This window comes from Sorex fumeus, unplaced genomic scaffold (genome assembly GCF_029834395.1).
Source record: "Sorex fumeus unplaced genomic scaffold, SorFum_2.1 ptg000071l, whole genome shotgun sequence".
NCBI classification, from domain to species: Eukaryota; Metazoa; Chordata; class Mammalia; order Eulipotyphla; family Soricidae; genus Sorex; species Sorex fumeus.
In genome coordinates, this window is record NW_026606128.1 from 320957 (window position 1) to 333629 (window position 12673).

The 12673-nt window shown below is 39.5% G+C and overlaps 1 non-coding gene across 1 annotated transcript; it reads right to left on the minus strand.

Annotated features, from left to right (window-relative positions):
• Nucleotides 1-776: 776 nt before the first annotated feature.
• LOC130037226 (small nucleolar RNA SNORA9) lies at nt 777-903 on the minus strand. Its single transcript, XR_008794479.1, has one exon. It is a non-coding gene; the product is annotated as a small nucleolar RNA SNORA9 (small nucleolar RNA).
• Between the last annotated feature and the right edge of the window lie 11770 nt (nt 904-12673).

A 12673-nucleotide genomic window follows, 5' to 3' on the forward strand; every position in this document is an offset into this window, starting at 1 on the left:
CATTTCATTGCCCCATTTTTTGATGGGTTGGATGTTTTCTTCTTGTGGAGTTCAACCAGTACTTTGTATATCCTTGATATCAACCCCTTGTCAGATGTGTATTCGGGGAATATTCTTTCCCATTCTGTAGACTGTCTTTGTATTTTGGTCACTGTTTCTTTGGAGGTGCAGAAGCTTCTTAGTTTAAGAAAGTCCCATTTATCTATCTCTGTTTTCACTTGCTCAGTCAGTGGCGTGGCATCTTTGAAGATACCATTAGCTTCAATATCATGGAGGGTTTTGCCAACTTTGTCTTCAATGTACCTTATGGTTTGTGGTCTGATGTTGAGGTCTTTAATCCATTTTGATCTTACTTTTGTATATGGTGTTAGGCAGAGTTCTGAGCCCATTTTTTTGCATGTAGTGATGGAGAGCTTTAAGAGCACTTTATGTATCTTAGATATTAGTCCTTTATCTTGCGTATGGTCTCAAAATCCTTTCAATCAGCAGAATGTCTTTTAATTGTAGGGCACATTGCTCACAGAATGCAGAAGTGTTCTAGTTTGATATAGTTCCGTTTCTGTTTTTATTACCTTTGCCACTTGAGTTCTTACATTTCAGACTTCACTGTGGTCATGATTTTGGAGAGTCTTGCCTCTGTTTCCCCAATGGATTTTTCAAGATTCAAGTGCAATATAAAAATTTTAATTTACTTGAGTTGATTTTTGTTTACAGGGTGAAAGAGGGGTCTATTTTTCCCTTATTCCTTCTGTTTTATTCTTTTTCTTATTTTTCACGATTGTCTGAGATTTCTAACACCTTACTCTGAATGGAGCAGGTCAAGATCTCACAACGTTTCATAATTGCAAGCACTGTGGGAAAGCACAGTGTCACTCCAGACCCAAGTATGATGAAGGCTTGCACCTAATTTCATTTTTTTTAATTGTGACTATCTAGTTTTCCCGTAATCATTGGCTAAAGAGGTTTCCTTGCTCCAATTCATGCACTTCTTCATAAATAAATTGCTCATGCATCTGAGGGTTTCTCCCTGACTTCTCAATCCTATGCCATTGAGAAGAGACTTTTTTTCTTCCGGTACCAACCAATTTTGATTGCTAAAGCTTTGAGTCAGAATTTAAAGTCTGGGGACACAATGCCTCCCATTTTTCCTCAAGATTGCTTTGGCTATGTCAGGAGTTTTGTAGCTTAATGCAAATTTTAGAAAAATTTACTCCATGTCCTTGAATAATGCCACGGAAATTTTTTCAGAATTGCTGTTTCTGTAAACTACTTTGAGTTAAGATAGTCATTTTCAAGATGGCAATTATTATGATCCTTAAACCAAGAATATTTTTCTATTACATTAGTTCATTTTAAATTCCTTTCAGAAGTTTTGCAGTTTATACTAAATAGGTCTTTTACCTCTTTTGTTAAACTAAGGGGTTTCTGTTTTTTACATGATTGCAATCGGGTTTATTTCTATTCTGGATTTGGGTTTTTTGTTGTTGTTGTTGTTTGTTTACATGTAAGAATAAATTAGAATCCTGTGCACTGGTTTTGTAGCCTGCTACTTTACTACATAAATATATTGTGTTGAGGAGTTTTTCAGAGGAGCCTTTTTGGGTTCCTACATACGAAATTCCTAACAGTGCTTTGTAGGTTTTAATAAGTAAATCTTTCACCTCCTTTCTAAAAATTGATTACACATTACCTAATTTTTTTCATAACTATAAGCAGGATTTTTAAATTAAATCACTCTTTTATCATTGTTTACATATAAAATCACAAAAGATTTTCCTGTTTGCTTTCGTAAGCTGCAACTTTCCTGTAAAGATTTATTGCTTCTAGGAGTGTTTAATGAATGATTGGTTATGCAGTCTTAGGGTTCTTGATATGTCATTTGTAAACAGTGAATTTGATTTCTTTGCCAATTTGAACACAAATTTAAATTTTTTTCTTGCTTAATTTCTGTGGCAGCAGCTATCAGAACTGTATTGAATAATAGTGCTCTCAATATATTGTTACATCCATAACAGCGTTGGGAAGTCAAGCACTAAAGAAACAAATTGTGATTGAAGCCGACTTCAGGTTAACCATGTCACCATAACACTAGAAAATACTTTATCTGTGAAACAAACAAACAAAAAACTATAATGTATTTACAGAATAAAATAAGGGATTCACACTGTGCTAACACACACCTACAGAGAACAAAGGCAGTAAGAAAAATACAAAACCCAAGAAAAGTAAGACAGAAATAACATTTTTCCCTTTCTGATATTTGGGCCATTCTCAGTGGTACCTGAGAGTGACTCCCAGTTATTTGCTTGGGGTCTTCCTGTGGACCTTTGGGGGCCAAGCAGTGCCAGGGACCCAGCACAGGAGATTCATGGCAAAACATGCTCTCAAGCCATTTGAGTCATTGCTCTGGACAGAGGATTATTTTTTAAGGGCAATACTGACTCTGTCCCCAGTGGCAATTACTTTTAATATAAGTTTACTCTTCCCCATAAAAAAACATAAATGGCCAAATACATTAAAAAAAAATAAAGGCCCTCCCGTTGTTCGTCGATTTGCTCGAGCGGGCCCAGTAACGTCTCCATTGGAGATTTTGTTGTTACTGTGTTTGGCATATCGAATACATCACGGGTGGCTTGCCAGGCTCTGCCGTGCAGGCGAGATACTCTCCGCAGCTTGCCGGGCTCTCCGAGAGGGGCGGAGGAATCGAACTTGGGTTGGCCATGTTGGCTGCGTGCAAGGCAAATGCCCTACCGCTGTGCTAAATTTTTAAAAACACACAAAAGCCAGAAACCTACTTTATATTGTCTACAAGAAATTCTCCAGCTCTAGCGACACACAAAGGTCAAAAAAATGGAAAAAGATTTCCCATGATGGGAGAATTATGCTGAAAGTAGACTATAGACCAAACATGATTGCCACTCAATGCCTCTTTTGCAAACCACAGCACCCAAAAGGAGAGAGAGAGAACAAAAGGGAATGCTCTGCCACAAAGACAGGGAGGGGGGGGGGCGGGGGATGGGGCTATGGGGGGATGGGGGGTGGGAAGGATACCAGGACCCATGGTGGTGGAAAATGGGCACTGGTGGAGGGATGGGTATTTGATCATTGTATAATTGAAATCCAAGCACAAAAATTTGTAAGTCTACAACTGTACCTCATGGTGTTTCACTAATAAAAATTAAAAAAAAAATTCCCATGCAAATAATAGCCAAAAAGGAGCCACAAATGTAACCACAGTAATATTAGACAAACACTTACCAAGAAAAGCCTGTATGAGTGTTTGGATGAGCGCATGCGGCCAAGAGACCTGAGCGTTGGTGCTGGAGAAGTAGGAATCTTTAGAGCAGTGAGTGAATCCACGGAACTGTGAGGTCTGGAAAACGGGTCTGCAGCAGAAAATGAGGCAACCAGGGCATTTGCTCCCCAATGAAATGGGTTCATGTTTCCACGAACAGCCTTCACCAGGCATAGAAGAGGATGTTATCTGCTTAGATCCCAGTAGAAAAAGCTCCAGAATTTGTGCAATAGCTTAGAAAGGTCAAAGGAGTGAGAAGCTCTCTTAGATCTCCCATCCTGTCCAGCAGCAAAATCCTGCTCTTTTGTTTCCACAGGGCAACCAACAATCACCCTGATACCAAAAGCAGTCAGAGACAGCACAAAAAAGGAAAACTACAAACCAATAGCCCTGAAAAATAAAGATTATATGAACCTATCAATAGGTGCAGGGAACACATTTGACAAAATCCAACATCCATTAATGATTAAAAACTCTCAATAAAAAAATGGAGTTGGAGAAATTTCCCTCAATATAGTTAAAACCATTTAACACAAATCCATAGAAAGCATAGTACTGCATGGAGGAAAACTAAAAGCCTTCCCTTTCAGCTGAGGCACAAGAAAAGGATGGGCTTTCTCACAATTTCTATTCAATAATGTACTGGAAGTTCATGCCATAGTAATCACGCAAGAAGATATTAAGGTAACCAGATAAAAAGTCAAGCTCTCTTGATTTGCAAATTACATGATACTCTACTTAAAATCTCTGAACACTCTACCTAAAAAAAAAACCCTCCTAGAAACAAGAGAATTGAATGATAAAGCAGTAGGCTAGAGAAAAGACACCTCTCAGAGGAAGATAGGTGGAAGAGCAGTAGGCAAACAAAAAAATGCTCAACATCACTTATCAGAGAAATCCAAATCAAGACAACAAGGACACATACCACCTCACACCAGTGAGAATACAATCTGTTCATAGACTAGAAGGATTAATGTAGCCAAGATGGCAATAATCCTCCAAAGCATTATACAGATTCAATGAAATTGTATGATTCAATAAATCATTATAGATTCACTTCTTTATAAAAATGCCCCTTGAATGTTCCTGACATTTATATGGACTGACAAATCCCCACCAAAAATAGCCAAAGAAATCCTAGGGAAAAAGAAAACTGGAAGAATCACTCTGCCCAATCTCAACTATACTGCAAAGCTGTAGTAATTAAAGCAGTGTGGTATTAGAATAACACCACAGACCTTGGTATGTAAAATAATAAACAGACATTAAGACCAGTGAAATAGAACTGAAAACCCAGGAACAGATCCTCAGGTATATGGACAGCTAATCTTGAGTAAATAAGCAAAACATCTTAGGTGGAGCATGAGAACTTCTTCCACAAATGGTGCTGGGAAAACTAGTTGGTCAATGCAAAAAAAAAAAGAAAAGAAATCAGAACCTTTTCTAATACCATGTACAAAAGTCAAATCAAAATGGTTAAGTACCTCAATACCCAAAAAAACATAGTCAGAAGAACACTTACGGACACTTGAAGCTAGAGGCATCTTTAAGGAGCCAACTGCCACTGGCCAAGCAAACAGAAACACAGATAAGCAGGACAATATCAAAACAACTTATCTGAATGAAAACTGTTACAAAAACACAAAGATTCCCCCCAAACTGGAAGATAATTGACCATCATTCATTTGATAAATTGTTAATATCCAAGATGCATATAAGCACTGATAGAACCATGGGAAAAATCCAACCCCATAAACAAATGGAGAGAAGAGATAAAACGAAACTTCTTCAAAGACATACAAATGATCAAAAGGCATATGAAAAAATGCTATACATAAGTAATCATTATGGGAATGGAAATCAAAACAATGAGATAGCACTTTACACTACAAAACTGGCACATATCAAAAGATGAGGAAGAAGAGGCTGGGCTGATAAAATCTCAGGGCCAAAATAGGCTGCCAAAATGAAGAAGGACAAAAATGACTGTACTTTCAGTGCACGTATGCTGGCATCAGATGCATCCATCGAGGACCTGATGGTGCAGGCGCGAAAAATCAAGTAGAACATCATTTGTCTGACCGAGACGAGAAGGCATCAATCATGCCATTTTTGACACTGGGGAAGACCTGTTCCTCAGAACATGTGACAAAAGAGGCGTCGGTCTTGTCAGTGTCCTTTTCAACACAAACTTGGCCATAAACATTGATTCATTCGAATGCCTAACAACCCGAATTGGACAATTATACTTAAACAGACGTGGCTGGAGAAGTTCTATAAAGAAGACCACACCTTCTACAAGATCATTGTCAGTGATTTTAATACCAAGATAGGACCGAGAAGATCAGCCGAAGAACTCCACATCAGGACACATGGCCTAGAATGGAACGAACAGGGTGAGAGACTGTCCGAGTTCATCATGTCGACCAAGACCATCTATGGTATCTCACAATTGCAGAAGGCTAAATCTAAACGTTGGATATGGGAGTCTCCCAGTGGATGATTCCACAATGAAATTGACCACATCATATTCAATCAATGGTCTTGCCTGACCGATATTGCTGTCTGCGCTCTCCCCTCGCTCCAAAGAGGTGCATAATAGCAAAAGGATGCTTAGCGCGTGTGTGCATGTGCAAGAACTACGGGAAAAGGTCAGATTCCTGCACAAGACCAACCGGAGCTCAATCCTTGAGACCCCAGGTGTCCCTGAGGCCTCCAGGAGAGACCTCTAAAATGCAGAGCCAGGGTCAACCCAGGGCACTGTAGGGTGTGGCCGCAAAACAAATGAAAAAAAAAAAAACAACTGGAGGCAATTGAATGCAGCCTAAAGCTGCAGTGCTGACCCTCTCATGGCCCATAGTCATGGCCATGTCCCTGTGTGTGGCAGCTGCAGACTCTGGAAGTCAGTTTCCACACCAAAGTGTGGTTCATTTTGGGGATCCTTGTATGGTCACCATCCTCATGTCCCTTGGGGGAACTTGCAGCACTTGGTGCCCTACACGAAGCCTAAGTTCCAGAGGCCCATCATCAGGATGTTGCCCATGTCACACCCACATGTCACACAGCTGGGTGTCTCTGAAGTATCACCAAATATGTGGACACCTTATGGTAGTGATAGGAGGCCTATGTCCTCTACAAATTCACGAGCTTCCTAGTCAACTTCCTGAAGAGCTGTTTTCAACCTAAAGTCATGGGGAAAGGCAAAGAGAAGCACAAGTCCTCACTTCCCTTCTTCTGCTTCCTTCCGTGCTCCATGGGAGAAATTCTGCTGCCCTGGTGCAAGGGGGTTGTGCTACAGTATGTCACGATCAGACTGGCCACCACAACCACCTCTGAGATCTGTGAGACGTGCAACATCTATGTGAAGGAACATTCAGCTTGCAGAGAGCTTGCGTGCATTTGGTCATCATCAACGTGCCCCTGTTCTTTGCCATGTACAGCCTCCTGATATTTTATTAAACACCAAAGGAGGATCTGAGCCCATCTAGCAAATGGGGATGTTCTTTCATGTGAAGCTCATTATCTTCTGGAAAACAGTGGTGATTGCTTTGTTGGTAAAATTTCATGTGATTTAAGACAGCAGAGACAGAAACATTCTGCATAGAAATGTTCATTGCTGCCATAGTCCACCACTACACCTTATATGGGAGATCAAGAATTACGAGTGTGCAACTCTTCGTTCCTCGAAACGTCGCTTTTTCCACTTCACAACCACACACTGGTAATTACCACGAGCTTGGAGACACACTGATGGCACAGAATGTGCTCAGTACAGTTAGAGGTACCTGAAGACCTTTAAAATGACAAAGAACATCACATAAAAGCCGAAACTTCGGAATCCATAATCCAGTGCTGCACTTCTTTATGCTTTTTCTTTCTTCCTTTATTTCTCTATCTTCCTTTCTTCCCTCCTTCATTTCCTCCTACCGTGCTCCCCTCTCCCTTTCTCCTCTTTTTCTTTTATTCTTTCCTTTTTCCTTCTTCCCATCCTAGAGCAATGCAGAGGACCATGGGTTGGACAGCCAATCTATGGAGAAGACATCAGACATAAGGACGGTCGGTCCAGGTACAAGTTCCAGTTCTGCACAGACTCATTAGGCTCACCTTGACCTGCCTCCAGTGAGGCTCCCACACTCCCACAGGCAGAGAGGGAGTGTCCCAGTGTCTGCCCACAGGAACTGAGGGGGGGGTGTTCAAGAAAGAAAGAAAGAGAGAGAGAGAAAGAGAGAGTGGTCTGCCATAGGGGCAGGCAGATGGGGGGAAGGAAGACATATGGAGAACATGCATACTGGCATACTGCTGAAGAAATGGGTGTTGGAACATTGTATGACTGAAACCCAATCATGAGAAACTTTGTAACTGTGTATCTCATGGTGATTCAATGCAATAAAAAATATTTGAAGTGCCTCTCAAATCTGTGTGTGTGCGTGCGTGTGAGAGAGAGCAAGAGAGCGAGAGAGAGAGCGAGCGAGCGAGAGAGAGAGAGAGAGACTATCTTTTTAGTCACTGTATCTGTGTATATTTGAAATACTGGAACGTTAAAGCCAGGGTAAAATAAAAATTAAAGGCCCTTAGGACAAGCTGGAGTTCAGTTGTGAAGTGTCATGTACCAATATTTAGAACTATCTGGTTTTTGATATATTTTTAATGATTCTAGGATGAGGACTCCACCCAGCTACTTAGTGAAGTTGAAAGGAGAGCAAGCCAGCCATACCCTGGAGAACTTAGGGTTTACTTGTGAAGAGTTAGCCCTGATACTAACTGGAAGAGGCCACTTTAATATGGGAGCAGCCTGGAAGCTGTCTTTCCTTGCAGTTTCATTAAAGAACAAATCAAATAAATCAAGATAATTAATTGTAATCACCATTTTAAATTAAATTGTTAGTATGTATGTTAAAGTAATTGATTTAAATTTGTCTTGAAAGTTTTACAATTATGATGTTGAAATTAATAAGTAGCTATTGTTTTGTGAGAACTTTGGTGGAACAAGGCTTCCCAGAACTAGACTCTAAGGAAAATTTTGGATAGGAAGCAAGGGAAGTGCTCAGGAATAATCATTCCATGAAAAGAATGGAATAATAAAACATTGCATGATATTTGCTTTTATATAAATTAAGATCCATTTGGAAGACATTGTCGTTTTAAAAAAATCTTTACTATTTTAATTATATGACTATAAAGTTAAGTATATAACTTGTAGTTAGTTATATAATACAATAATTTATGTTATATTATTAAATAATTATTATAGCACTGTCACTATAACTCTGTCCTCCCGTTGTTCATCGTGTTCATCAATTTTCTTGAGCGGGCACCAGTAACATCTCCATTGTGAGACTTGTTGTTACTGGGGTTTTTTTTTTTGCATATCGAATACATCATGGGTAGCTTGCTAGGCTTTGCCGTGTGGGCAGAATACTCTTGGTAGTTTGCCGGGCTCTCCGAGAGGGGTGGAAGAATCAAACTCAGGTTGGCCATGTACAGGCAAACACCCTACCGGCTATGCTCTCACTCTGGTTCAAATAATTATTATGTGCTACATAATTTAAATTAAGTATTTGACTACAAAATTAAGAGAGAGAGAAGGAAAGCGCCTGCCATAAAGGCAGGCTAGGGGAGGGGCAGTGACAGGAGTTTCCCCCGGGTCATTTGTGGTGGGAAATGGACACTGGTGGAGGGATGGGTTTTGGAACATTGTATGCCTGAAAACCTGGTCATGAAAGCTTTGTAACTCTGTATCTCATAGTGATTCAATTAAAAACTTCAAAAAAGCCAATAATTTAACATACCTAGCAATATTTGATCTCTGAGATTTTTGGTAAGTTTAAATTGTTAGGCTGATTTGGTAACCTTAGCAATAGCTCCATTCCTCGATGCTCCTGAAGAGACTGGAGGAAGTCTCCAGCTCAGGAATTTATTGTTTCTTCACTATGGATTACAGATGAAAGGGAAGAGAAATGGGGGCGTTTTAAACTTCAAACTGCTAGGTTACCCTGTGACTTTGGGTGATTTCTAAAATAAAGGATTAAGTTTTAAAAAACGGGACACAGTTATAAGAAGAATTTTTTGTTTGTTTCTGAATTTTTTATTGGATTCTGCAAATCCAGAGAGCCCTAATAAGAATTTTTAGGCTATACTGCTAATTATTTTGCCTAGAACATGAAAATGCATTTCATTAACACAAATCATCTTATATGGTAGTTTTGACACCTGGTCTGAAACACAGTCATGACCTAAGTCTTAAGTATAAATATGAAATTTTTATAGTGCTTAATATGTGATTAAATTAAATAATTCTTGATATATGATAATATATGTGAGTTTTTAAAACTCTTTAATATGTTTTCCTAGAAATTGTGGTTTTAAGGATGCAAAATAAACCTAGGTTAATTTACAACAGGAGCAAAGCTTTTTTTGTGTTTTTTGGGTTTTTTTTTCTTTTTGGGTCACACCTGGCGATGCACAGGGCTTACTCCTCGCTCTGCACTCAGGTGTTACTCCCGGCGGTGCTCAGGGGACCATATGGGATGCTGGGAATCGAACACGGGTCGGCCGCGTGCAAGGCAAAGGCCCTACCCGCTGTGCTATTGCTCCAGCCACGTAGCAAAGTTTTGCTGGAGCAAAAGTGTAGTATGTAATAGTTAACTCTTAAGTATTCTAAAGATTTTGGCTATTTATAGAATAATGTTTTTGTGTTTGGTTTTTGTTACACTTGAAAGTTTTGTAATTTTCAGTGTACCAATATTGTCTGGTCTATGCATGTGAAACGGTGCTGTGAAACGGTGGCTCTTAAACCAAGTTTGCGAATGTCTCCAGTATTTTAACTCAGAACTGTGATAGGATGCGAACCCACGTGTCCATGCTTTTCTGTTACTACGTGAGACCACAACTTGGGCTCTTCATAGAAAGGTTCCCCTGATGAAGTAAAATGAAGAAAGAAAAAGGAGCACAACCTGATGACAGTTAGCTCCCCATCCCTCTTTGCAAAACTGAGAGCTGGGATTATGAAGACATCACCATCTCAGGATGGCGATGGTTGGATAGTATGATATTTTTAAGAACAGTTCTGAGTGCTTTATGAATAGGGAATTTTAGGAAAACAAAATATGTCTTAGGGTAAAGGGAACTTAGGATTTTAAATACTGTAGTAGAAGTTATTGTCTCGTGGGAAAATGGCCTTTTAAAAAAGGAGGAAAAATAGAAAGCTAGAAGAAATATTTGACTTCAAACTAAGGTAGACATAACTGATTTTAAATATTGTCCCCTTTCATAAAATTGTGTTAATTTTCAAGCACTGTTTTAAAGATATAAATATGAACAGTGTCTAACATTATCTAAACTGTGTACTGCAGATGGGGAAAATGTGGTTAAGCTAAATTTTACATCAAATAGAATGTTTTTACACAATTTTAAAGTTTAAAAGAAATAGAGGAGGCCCAAGCGATATTACAGCAAGTAGAGTGTTTGCCTTGCATGTGACAGGCCAGTTTGATCCCTATATGGTCCCCTGAGTCCTGCCAGGATCCCTGAGCACAGAGCCAGGCACAAGACCTCAGCTTCCTCACTCCCAACCTTTCACTGAAGTAAAGAAGAGAAAAAGAGAAAGTCAAAGAAAAGGAAAAATAGAGTTGTCATGCGTGTAACAAAATGTTGAAGATGAGCATAAAATTAAATAATTTGGTGCATGATCATACCAAATGTTTGTTTGAAATGAATTTAGAAACATTGTGTTCTTTCAGTTAATTACCTGAGTATTACACATCAGGATGTTAGTGAGATATTTGCTTGTATCTTTCCTTAATGCCTTTTGTGTGTTTTGCTCATGTCAATTTCTTGTTGTGTTGGACAAGGAATACTTATAAAGCTATGCTTTTTCTATAAATTAATGTATGAGTGGATTAATTCTAAAATACTAGCAATGCAGGTGGACTCTGATTAAAGAACCTGGGCACTCATCACATTCACTTATTTTAAGCTTGAGTTGCCTTACATTGGTCTTAAATCCTAATACCTCCTTGGATGGCCCTGAGACAAGCTCTATACTAGCCTGACTTCTACACCGGAGTGTGTCTGGACCCACATGAATTATAACTGGATAATGGCTCTTCTTTGGAAAAGGCTTAAGGAAGCAACTGACAAGGAAACTAAGGGGTTGGGAAAATGAAAACAAATTGGCCTGAAGCCAATTTGTAGTTTGGGGAAGAGGACCAGGTGTCCCTACACACCCAAAACTCCAAATCAACAACCTAAATACATGTCTCAAAATCTGGAGAAGGAACTACAAATAAAATAGCACTGTAGCACTGTCCTACCATCGTTCATCTATTTGCTCCAGCGGGCACCAGTAACATCTCCATTGTGAGACATGTTGTTACTGTGTTTGGCATACCGAATACGCCACAGGGAGCTTTCCAGGCTCTGCCGTGTGGGCGGGATACTCTCGGTAGCTTGTCTGGCTCTCAAAGAGGGACGGAGGAAGTGATTCCAGGTCAGCCACGTGCAAGGCAAACACCCTGCCCGCTGTACTATCGCTCCAGCCCACAAATAAAATACAAAGACTGAAAGGATAAAATTGAAGTCAAGAGAGGAAATCAATAATATAGAAAGCACAAAAGAAATTCAAAGAATCAATAAAACTAGCAGCTGCTTCCTCAAATGATAAGCAAGAGAGACAAACCTTTCACTAGACTCACAATCAAGAGAAAAGAAAAAAAGTTCAAATAAAATAAATCAGAGACCAAAAGTGTAGATCATTACAGATCCCTTGGAATTTCAGTATGTAAGAGGTCACTATGAAAAACTTTATGATATTAAGTTGAAGAATCTGGAAGAAATGAACAGATTCTTAGAATCAGCACTGTCTGTCCTCCTATTGTAAATTGATTTGCTCGAGCGGGCCCAGTAACGTCTCCATTGTGAGACTTATTGTTACTGTGTTTGGCATATCGAATGCATCATGGGTAGCTTGCCAGGCTTTGCCATGCAGGTGAGATACTCTTGGTAGTTTGCCAGGTTCTCCAAGAGGGGCGGAAGAATTGAACCCAGGTCGGCCTGGTTGGCTGTGTGCAAGGCAAACACCCTACCCGCTGGGCTATCGCTCCAGCCCTCTTAGAATTATATCATTTAAAAAATCTGAATGAGAAGGATGTAGTGTTTATTAATAGACCGATCATGACTAAGTAGTCTCATCAAGAACAACATTCCAGGTCCAATGGGGTTACTGGAAAGTTCTATCTGACTTTCAAAGAAGGTTTTTACTAAAATGGAAGAAAAAAATCATAGATCATATTGGTGAATGCAGAGATAACTTCTGACAAGTTTCAGAATCCATTCATGTTGAAAAAAAGAACTTTATTAAAATAGGGGTGGAAGAAACCC